The sequence below is a fragment of the Fukomys damarensis genome, unplaced genomic scaffold (assembly GCF_012274545.1).
Source record: "Fukomys damarensis isolate Sample0158 unplaced genomic scaffold, DMR_v1.0_HiC HiC_scaffold_39, whole genome shotgun sequence".
Lineage (NCBI taxonomy): Eukaryota > Metazoa > Chordata > Mammalia > Rodentia > Bathyergidae > Fukomys > Fukomys damarensis.
The window spans coordinates 47,544,268-47,553,774 of NW_022900951.1; the positions used below are offsets into that span (position 1 = coordinate 47,544,268).

The window sequence follows — 9,507 nt, forward strand, 5'->3', positions numbered from 1 at the left end:
AAAAAAAAAAAAAAAAAAAAAAAAAAAAAAGAGGAACAAATAAACAAATAAACAAAAACAACAGTGAACAGGCTAAATGAAACTTCTGAGTAAAATTCAACTTGTCAGCCATCATGTTGCAATATCCAAGTTAAGTGGCCCTTAAGTCCCCTTTTAGCCCACTGTTTACCTTTTGCCCCACATAACATGCTCTGGCAGCCTTGGAAGTCCCCTGTCCCACCCTGTGGAATGGCCTGGTCTCCTCTGGGCCTGAGAAAGCTCAGGTAGCTGAGCAATACTTGTCAGGAGTTCTCCAACTGGAGCGAGCCTTTTGTTTTATCTGGCCCACCTTCTGCCCTGTGCAGAATGCCTGGAGAAGAGAACAGGGAATTGTAAGAATATTGAGAATTCTCTGGAACTCAAGCTGTTAATTGTAAGGACGTATGGTATGGGAATTTAACTGTTTACTGAACACCCATCTAGGCCATGCATTGTGTGGATACTGTCCTATGTGGCATTCTCCTAACAACTCTGTGAACTATTAGCTCCATTTTTCAGATGAGGAACTGAGGCACAAGGAAGCAAAATTACTGGATTGAGGATACACAGCTAGATCCCAAGTACGGTCCCTGTTCAGAGTTACAGAGCACATCTTCAGTGAATGTTTGCTGATTGGGAAAGAAACCATGTTTGGAGCACAAGAGGGAGAAGATTTTCTAAAGGAGGTGAGTTTTACTCAAGCAGTTGAGAAGAGGATGTGTTTTTTCATATAGGGGACTAGGGATGATCCTGCAGACAAGGACAGGGTATCTGGGGGAGGGGAGGGGAGTGAAGTATATGTCTGAAGACAGTGGTATACCTTGGGGGGCAGGCACAGTGGTCTGCCCAGAGCAGTGCATTTTGGGGGGCAGTATTTAAATAGATTAACATATTCAGATATGTTGGAGGACCACCCCCAATAGATGGACCCACCCCCCGAGTTGCATGAACTCTAGCTACGCCACTGTCTGAAGAACAATGTTTTGGGTTTGAAGAAGGCTCCAGAGCAGGACGAAGGGGCAAGGAAGGACAAAAGAAGTAGCAGGCCACCCCCACCCCCAAGTACCATCCTTAAAATATAGACCTCTAAGGGACATAGAAGCAACACAGGCATGGAAACAGACACAGAAATAGCCAGGCACACAAAATCTACACAACCTCAAATGCAGAAATATCTCAAAACCTCCATGGGCTTAGATGTAGCCCAGATGACATATAATCTGGAACATACAATACACACAGACACACATGCAAACACACACAAGGACATACAGAAACAGGAACATTAAGGCACACAGAACAGATGTCCGAGAAGAAAGACAGCCAGGCACATACACGCATGTGTATACACACACAAACCACACAGCCACATGAGAGCAGAAGCAGCTCATCCCCATTCTAGTCCCTATAGCTGGAAAGGCCTTGCCACCTTCTCCCTGTTTCTCTGGACCAGAGGCCAGAGAAGGACTGGGGAGGCAGTGGTAGCTCCACCCCAGGGAGGAGCTGGGGACTTCAGAGGACAGGAAGAGAAGGGAGTGGAGTTGCAGCTGGGAGCACTGGGGGCAGTAATTACCCAGTGCTGGGGCTGCCACGCTGGCTGGGATTCCCCTCCCTGTAAGGACAAAGCCACTTGGGAGATGGTCCCTCTGATCCTTGCCTTAACCCCAGGGACCCCAGCTCCCACCCATATCCCCTCCCATCCACCAGAAGCTTGGTCAAATCTGAGAGATGAAGACATAGAGTGATAATGAAGGAAAAAGACAGGAAAACTACAGATATACGGTCTATATAGGTCAGAAGGGAGAGAAAAAAGTCCACAAAGAGACTGGGAGTGAGCGAAGGATGCAGGCCCAGAGAGGCAAAGGGGCAGGAACAGAAAGGGCAAGCTAGGGTTATTTGTTGAACATGGCTCCAATGGGTTATCCCGAAGGCTCTGGCTTTGCCTGTGGTGTTTAATCCTCCTAACAGGCCTAAGAGGTGGGAATTACAGTCCCATTTTACAGATGAAAAAGCCAAGCCTCAGAGAAGTGAGATGACTTGCCCAAGGTCAGAGGAAACTGGCACAGCTGAGTCTGGGGGTCTTCCTATTGCTAGTTCCTGCCAGAGACAGGGACTCAAAAAGATCCCTGGAGGAATTCTCCAGAAAGGGAAGTGGTCAGTGAGACTGAGTGACTCACCCTAAGAGATGCACAGTGAGAGACCCAAGCCTTCCCTGCCCTCCCCCGCAGCCCAGGGTGGGGGAGGGGCCACTTCTCCACCTGGAATACATTAGGTAGGGAGGTCAGGACTAGTGGAGCCGGGAAGAAGCTGGAGGGGAATCAGAGAACTGAGAAGGTGAAGGCGAAAGTGAAGGCAGCAGCGTGGACAGTGGGCGGCGGCGGCGGCAGCAGAGCAGACCTAACAGGCGGCCTGGCCCAGGGTGGAAGGGCTTCTATGCCAGCTGCAAATCCCAGAGGCTAGCCTTGCCAGTCCCGCCTTTCCCGCTTTCCACCGGCGGCGTCTTCCCTCAGTGATTTAACCCCTTCCCTCCAAAGAGCCACAGGGAAGCGGTACAGAGGACTTAAAAGCCACTGGCACCGGAAGAGCACACAGTTCCCTAGATGCTTCATCCACACCTTCCTGTCCTTACTCCCAGGCTCAGATAGACACCACTGCTGCCCTGGGGGCACTGTCACCTAGAAATCATGTCTTTGCTCCTCAGAGACAATTCATCTTAAATAAACCACACACCCCCACCCCAGCCTCTGGTCTGCTCCTCCTACTGCCTTCCTCATCCACTCCAGGAACAGCATCTCCATCCACTAAATCACCTTAGTCTGAGACCAGGCTTTCTCCACTACTGTTCCCTTGCCCTCAACTCACACATCCAGGCTGTCCCCAAAACCAGCAGACCCGGCTTCTTAACAGCTCTGGAATTTATATATTGCTCTCCACCTCCTACCTACTAGGCCCAATCCAAGGCCATTGTCTACACCACAGCCAGCTTTTGGATAACACAGTCCCCTTCAATCCTTCAGCTTTGTTCAGGGCTCCCTTTGCCTTTGGGGTGAACTCCAAACTCCTGAGCACAGGGACAAGGAAGGGCTAAGCTCAAGAATACTTCCCTGCCCCCACTATCCAGCCACAAAGACCTCTTGTCGTTGCTCAAAAGTGCTCTCTTCCAGCTGGGGCTTTGGCACATGTCATTCCCGTGGCCTGAGCCACTTTTCTGCTTCTTACCTCTGGACTCCTATTTACCCTTCAGGTCTCAACCCAAGTGTCCTCTTTTCCCTGCCTCCTTCCCATGTATTCTTGTAGCATCTGTGTTTGGAATTACTTGTAGTGTGACTTTCCTGCTAGATGTGAGCTCCATGAGGATGGGGACACTCAGCACCTAGCCCTGAGTCTAATGCATAGTAGGCACTCAACAGACACATGTTAAAGAAATGCTTTTCAGTGTAGGGGAAGTGGGAAGGGTAGGGGAAAAGAAATAAGGGACAAGAGAAAATAGGAGAAAAGGAAAAAATGGAAACAAAGTCTTTGTAAATAGGGGAGGGTGGGGGATGAAGGGAGGGCAGGGGTAAGGGGGAAAAATGAGAACCAAGACCTGTCATGTGAAGGTACAAGATCCCAATGATGAATGTAACTGTACTGTATACTTAAAAAGTACCAGTAAACTCAATGAAAAAATAAAAATAAAGAAAGAAACGCTTTTCCTCTCCTCTTTCTCCCTTATTTGTGATCAAGTATTTGTGACTGCCACACTATATATGCCACACGAATGCGACCAGCAGGTCTGTAATGTTACAAATGGGGAAACTAAAGCCCTGAGAGGGGAAGGGGAGCTTGAAGGTACAATGAACCAATGGCAGAGCTACAGTGCTTAAGCTCCTTTAGCTGCTGCTCTGCAGCCTTGTCTCCAGCCCTGCATGTGCTTTCGAGGTGTGATGCCTTCCAGGTTCAAGGAACTAGACACTGGTGTACCAAGAAGTGGGTTCTGCTGCTCCAAAGATGTGTTCTCTTTTCAGATGAGGGAATTTATATCTGAGGGGCTAGCCAATGGCAGAATGTTCTTCCTGCCCTCATTCCAGACAGGTCCTAGCCCCACCCAAGCCAAGTGTCTGGCCAGCTCCACATCTGCCTAAAGCATTTAGCTAACTGGCCCCAAGAAAGCCATGGCTTATGTCTTTCTAGGGCACTGTTAGCTGAGATTCACTCTTGAGGGAGCAGGCAGCTTCAGCTGGCCTCTCCTCCATAGACAGAGCACCTGAAAGGGCTAAGGAGTAGCCATGCCAATAATCCTCACTTGAGAACTTCAATTTTTTAAATCTTGTCTGGGGAAGTCCTTTGTCCATCTACCCAGACTGTTTACATTTTGTTGTGTTTGTTTAGAAGGCTCCCAATGACTAGGAACCACATCTGGGTCTTTCCCCAAACACTCTTCTGAAATCTCAACTACTGCTTTCCAAAAATCCTTGCAGAGCTTACCACTGCCTCCTGTCTGGAGCCTCCTCTTCTGCATTCCATGAGTAAACTCCCTCTGTGGCCTCTTAGATGCCCTGAGCAGGAATAGCATTGAGGGGGCCACATGAATTCACCAATGTTTGATTTGCCTTTCAGGAGTACTACCTCAGACCTCGCAAAGGCCAGCTACCCTGGGTGGGTATATGTGAAATGGGTCACAGCTCCATGCAAATATGCTTTTAAAACCACTATGCTCCCCCCAAAAAGAGGCATTTCTAAGGCAAAGTTTGGGCAGGTAGCTAATGATCCACCTGAACGTGATTCTGCTGACCTCACCATGTACACTCTCAGAACCATGTACACTCTCCCTATGAGCCACCATGTGGACCATGGCATATGTTGATGGTGAAAACTGCCAAACATCTCTGCCCTACAACTATCTCCTGAAATTTCCTGAAATGTCTAATCCTACAGCCAAATGCCTGCTGGCTATCTCCACTTTGATGTCCCCCCATTCCTCTCAAATCTAGTATGTCTCAAATATGACTCACTATGTTTCCCTAAACCTGCTCCTTCTCTTGCATGTAGATGTCCCCACCATCATCCATCAGGACACTCTAGTTGGTATTAGAAAACCCACAGCTCTCTGGACTTTTCATTCTTCTTTGGTCTCTACATCCAAACTACTGCCAAAGTCTGTTGAGCACTGAAATATCTCTCAGATCTTACTTTCCCTACCAGCTACCACTCTAACCTGAACTACCATCACCTCTTACTGGAATGACTGCAACACCCACCTGCCTGTATCTTTGCTTTACACTCCAGTACCCTTTCCATTCATTGTTCATATGCACCTATGGGGGACACATCTGAACACATCATTACCCTCTTGATAAAACCCTCAATGCTTCCTACTTGCAATCAGGAGAAAGCCCCTTTGCCACTCATCCCAATACTAGCCCCCTGCTCCATGTCTCCATGCCTTTGTTTCCACCAAACCGACCTGAACTGCCTGGTATCACTATAGAGCCCTTCTTTTGGACCAGGTCCTTTGCTGGACACTACTGATGCCAGGATTTACTCTGCCCAAAGTTCCAGAACTGTAGCTGCCTTCTAACTTGGAAATGCTAAGCTGCAGCCATTCACCAGCTAGGGCTACAGGCAAGCTGAGGCAGTCAGTGTTTATGTGGATGTGGATGAGAGACTGACTAACTCCCTTTTTTTCTTAGATCCATACCTCCCTTCTGGGACAGGACTGAGAGAATCCCACAAAGAGAATCCCTGGGGAGAGAGCCTCACAGGAGAAGGCAGATGCGTTCTCCTGGCCCTAATGATACTGATTCACTGCAGGACCATGGCTAAATCACTGCCTCTAGACAATCAATCAATCAATCAGTCGGTTACTACCTCTCTGGGCCTCCACTGCCTCCAGTAGAAAATGGATTTGTCCAGTGGTTTCCACTCTAGGATGTGCATAAGAGTCACCCAAAATCTTTTAAAACTAGATTCCTAGGTTCTGACCCCAAGGCTCTGGAACTCCAAGGAAGAATCTGGGAATAATACTTTTTAAGGTCAATAAGGGATTCTGATGTTCATTCAGTTTGGGAAACCCAGAATGTGACAGTGTCTAGGGACTTTTAACTTCTGAGTTAGAAGGCATTTTTAACTCCTAAGGGTCTCTGAAGATGCCCCAGTCTCCAAATCAGAAGGAACCAGCTCATCCTGCTTTCCCCCAAATTGACTTAGTTTCTCCCACTACCACACAAAAAGGCTCTAACATCAGGTATAGCTCCTTTGCCTGAGTTAGAATCAGGACCCAAGTTCCCCCAAACTCCCAGGACCTGGCCTCAATCCTGGGGAATTGGGTAGGATAAGACCAAATAAATCCCTGTGCCCAAATCTGTACTTGGAAACCCCTTTCCAACCTTCTCAAAGCCCTCTCTAGCACCTCATTAGCTAAGACCAGTGACTCCATAAAGCCTTAGGTTTTATCGACCTGGAAAATGGAAATAATAGCAATGGTCCCTCCCTCTACCAGAATTGGACAGGACAACTAAAGGAAAAAGGACTCGGAAGCAATTCAAGGCTCTTTACATGGATAAGATATAATTATTATTTTGAAAAACCTCCCCTCAAGGATGGGCCACTGGGTTCTAAGGATGGTGATTCAATAAAGGCTTCAGCAGTCTGAGAGAGGAAGCCAGCAGACATAAGGAAAGCTTAACATGTGGACTAAAATATTTCAACCCCTTAATTGAAGTTCTGGAAACCCTCCCTCCCTCTTTCTCTCCCTCTAGCATGCACACACACACACACACGCACACACGCACACACCCTACAACCACCAGCCCTGCCCTGTTTGGGCCAATTATAGGCAAATCCCATGGAGAGAGAAGCAAGTCACTTGTGCCTACCCCTGGGCTGACTGGCCAGTGGGGGAGGTAAGCCTCTCAAAACCCATGCTGCTGTGAATCACATGGCACAGTGCCCATCTTGCCAAGACTTGAGTAATTCCTCCACCTCCTCTTCAGAAGGTTTTTCTCTCCTTATCTTTTATTTTTTAGACTCCTGGCTGTTGAAGGCTTTGTAACCAATAATGTATCTTGTAGACTCCTCACAGTATCCTCTAGATAAGGAAATTGAGGCTGACAGAGGAGAAGTCACTCACCTAGGTTCCCAGTGAGTCAGTTATGAATGGGTGGGAGGAGACCAGGTCCTTCCCTGACACACATCTTATTCCCAATTCTCATTTTGAATTTAAAAAAAAAAGATACCCATCATGCAATTACAGAGGCATGAACTTTACTAGGGAAAGGCATCCTGGGAAAACTTTTGCGGGGAGAAGAGGAGTGATTTGAGAAGGATATTGTGATTTTTAATTTGGAAGGATTGGTGAAGGGGGAGGGAATACTCAGATCACCACCATGTATTGATCAGAGAGGCCAAAGACCAGAGGTCCGGACACTCCTAGTTACTGGCTCTCAGGCCAAGAATAGCTGGAGGGCAGGAATTCAGTCTTTCTCTTAGGCAACAGCTACTGAGGACCCACATATGCTTCCTTGGTATTTGTTCAACAAGGATTTATTGAGTACTTACTTTGTGCCAGGTACAATGCTACTGACTGGGGATACAATAATAAACAGAACACACACAACCCCCATGCTCTCAAGGAGCTCACATTCTACTGGGGGATGATAGACAATAAACAAGTAGACACATACAATAATTTCAGACTGTATTAAATGCAAGGGTGGAAGCACACTGGCAGCTGTGAGGAAGATTCACAAATGGCCCCACTTAAAGTGGTCAAGGAAGGTCTCTCAGAGGAGGTGACATTTGAGCTAAGACCTGAAAGATGAGGAGCAAGCCAGGTGGAGGGTTAGGGGAAGAGCTACCAAACAAAAGGCAAAGCAAATGCAAAGACCCTGTGGTAGACGTGCTCATCACTATTTTAGGATCCATAAGACGACATTACAGGAACAAGTATGAGTAGCCCCTCCACACAGCATATGTCAAGGGAAGTTTGGAAAGCCAGCAGAAGCAACAAGGAGGGTAGGGTATTAAGGGTCAGTTGGCTATCTCCAGCCTACAAGGAGGGAGCTCCCTGAAATGTCTGAGGTTCCACAGCCCAAGGTCATGACAGCAGCAAGGGGTACATCCTGCCCATGCTTGTTTCACTACTGCTGCCTGATGCTAGGCTATGGTCCCAAAGACCTGTAGAGCCTGGAATGTGAGCACTAGAAGTGCTCAGAGGCTTAAACAACGCTTTCGGTCCCAGTGAAAGGTAGGGCACATGTGTATTGCTCTTCTTCCATGGCTCACATGAGAATGTGCTCAAACAGAAGGGTCCTTGCTGCGTTCCTGAGACATTCAGGGCTGGTGCAGTGCAAAGGCCTCTCCTGACAGTGGTCTCCGGCCCCAGCCTTAACTACAAATAGCGATTTGAGCGATCATCCTGATTTATCCTCATAAACCACTTTGAGGCCCTTGCAGATCTGCTCTGCTACAATTGGCTTCTGCCCCCTCTGATCTTTCTGCTCTCTCCCTACCTAACAGCCCCTCCAACCTTATCCCCACCTCTCTTTCTCATCAGCACCTACAACTCCTTCCTTCCCCTGTCCTCCTGCCACACACACCTGGCAAAATCCCAATCTTGGATCAATCTACCATCCCACTTTTTTTTTCCATTCATACTGCAAGGGCTGCTGAATAGTACAGGAGAAAATCACATAAGCAGAAGGCTTGGCATTACTTTCATGGTCTCCAGCTTCAGTTTGGAGAAGTGGAAAGACCACAGACTTTGGACTCAAATAGATCCGGTTTTGCATCTAGGCTCCAAACTGACTGTATGACCTTGGACAAGTTACTTAACTTCACTCAGCCTCAGTTTCCTCACCTACAAATGTGGTTAATGATATCTACTTCATTGAGGAATAATGAAGCTGAAATGAGAATCCATGTAAAACACCCAGTTGAGAAGGGCCTTGCACAGCGTAAGTGCTTGGCTAACGTGAGACTCCTTTTCTGGTATTCCCACCACTAACACATCCTGTTCCCCCAAACACATCCCCACTGATGCTTTGCAAGCCTGCTCCTTTTTCTCGAAGTGCTTCCTCTCCCATTAGCCTCAGCAGATAGAAGGGAGTCTAAACGGTTGAGGGACACAGGGGACAGAGAGAGAGAGGACACAGGGGACAGAGGTTGAAAAGACTGGTCAGCAGGCAGAGGGATGAGTGAGAGGAGGGGCTGGGGTGAGCGGGGCGGCCCCAAGGTGGGGTTTGGAGGGCCTAAGAACAAGAACCCGCTCCCAGTTCCAGGCCTGTGGCCCGGGCTCCCATGCGGTCTCAATCACTCACCAGGCCGAGGCTGCGAGCCCTCCAGGTGGTAGGAGAAGCGCAAGGCCCGGTGGTGCTGTGGACTGGGGCCGCAGGGCAAAACCCGGGGGCCTGCAGCAGCACCCAGGCTGGCGTCCGAGGGTCCAACAAACTGGGGCTCCGGGGGGCCGCTGAGAACCGAGCCCGAGCCCCTGCGCACCAGCAGTCCCGG

General features: G+C 48.5%; 1 protein-coding gene across 1 annotated transcript in view; it reads right to left on the minus strand.

The window, feature by feature from the left end:
* Positions 1–9,501, minus strand: part of Fgd1 (FYVE, RhoGEF and PH domain containing 1) — a 50,571-nt gene extending 41,070 nt beyond the window's left edge. Inside the window, exon 1 of the mRNA XM_010610737.3 lies at positions 9,318–9,501. The gene's annotated coding sequence lies outside the window, so the exon portion shown is untranslated. The remainder of the gene's footprint in view (positions 1–9,317) is intronic.
* Between the last annotated feature and the right edge of the window lie 6 nt (positions 9,502–9,507).